This window comes from Austrofundulus limnaeus, unplaced genomic scaffold (genome assembly GCF_001266775.1).
Source record: "Austrofundulus limnaeus strain Quisiro unplaced genomic scaffold, Austrofundulus_limnaeus-1.0 Scaffold10, whole genome shotgun sequence".
Lineage (NCBI taxonomy): Eukaryota > Metazoa > Chordata > Actinopteri > Cyprinodontiformes > Rivulidae > Austrofundulus > Austrofundulus limnaeus.
The window spans coordinates 2258066-2259611 of record NW_013952412.1 but is presented as its reverse complement, the minus strand read 5'-3'; positions in this window follow the sequence as shown (position 1 = coordinate 2259611).

Genomic DNA, 1546 nt, shown 5'->3' with positions numbered 1-1546 from the left:
ATGGTTATTATTATTAGTATTTAAAATCTTAAAGAACCCGTTTCCTCATATATTAACTATATTAATATTAGTCGATATTAATTAGGTTAAATATGAGAAGTTATGATGGAGTATCCTCTACACTACTGTTTAACTTTTAGTCAACTTCATTCGAAACAACCACCAACTCTAAGCAACAACAGAAAACATTAAAAAAACAGCTATAATTTAGATTAACTAAGCTAAAATATGTTTTGGTAACTGTTGAGCATTGTCACAAACAGAGTTCAGTTGCTAACTTCTTGCTAACTATCTGTTTGTACAACAGCACTGGGTAAAGTCAGCCTGTCTGACATCCAGTAAATAATTCATGACTGCACATCTACAATAAAATAACTTTTGGAGTCAGTCTTAAGATGATCTCTACAACCATCTGATTTTGGAAACACAAACATAGTGAGTTTTACAGATATTGAGCTATAATTTAGTCAGATAGTGACTGATAGGTATCCTCAATGCATATCACTAAGTTGTGACAGATTTTGGAATGTCAATGAGATTAATCATCTTATTTGTAAGGTTTGGCCAAAAAGGCCATAACATACAGTATAAAATGCTGTGAGTGAGATGTACACTCACCAGCCACTTTATTAGGTACACCTCTCCAACTGCTCATTAACACCAATGTTGAATCAACCAATCATATGACTAATATGATCTGCTGCAGTTCAAACCAAGCATCAGAATGGGGGAAGAAAGGTAATTTATGCGACTTTGAACATGGCATGGTTGTTGGTGCCAGATGGTCTGGTCTGAGTATTTCACAAACTGCTGATCTATTGGGATTTTAACCCACAACCATCTCTAGGGTTTACAGAGAATGGTCCGAAAGAGAGAAAATATCCAGTGAGTGGCAGTTCTGTGGACGCAAATTCATTGTTGACGCCAGAGGAGAATAGCCAGACTGGTTCGAGCTGACAGAACGGCAACAGTAGGGCTGCACAATGTTAGAAAATCTTGCAATGGTGATAATTTTTATAAATATTGCAATGACGATATCAGGTATAATACGTGCCTTTTTTTCTTTCCTCCCTTTCTAATCTGTACTTCTTAATGTGAACTTTAGCATTTTTGGCAAGATCATTTGCGTCTGGTGTGAGCTGCCGTGAGATTCTGTCCTACTGGCTAATGCATTAGCATGAAAAACACAACTTTTGAAATACATTAGTTAGCAATTATTGCATTCCAAACAATCCTTTGCAATAAGAATATTGTGCACACTGATATTGTGATGCTGAAATATTTGAGATATTGTGCAGCCCGGCACGGCGGCTCAGTGGTTAGCACCGACGCCTCACAGCAAGAAGGTCCTGGGTTCGATCCCCGGTTCGGACCTGGGGTCTTTCTGTGCGGAGTTTGCATGTTCTCCTCGTGCTTGCGTGGGTTTTCTCCGGGTACTTCCATTTCCCCCACCCCCAAAACTTGTATAATGGGTTACTTTCAGGCCCAGGCCTCCCTTGAAAAACAGATCTGAGATTTCAATGGGACTTGCCTGGTAAAATAACGG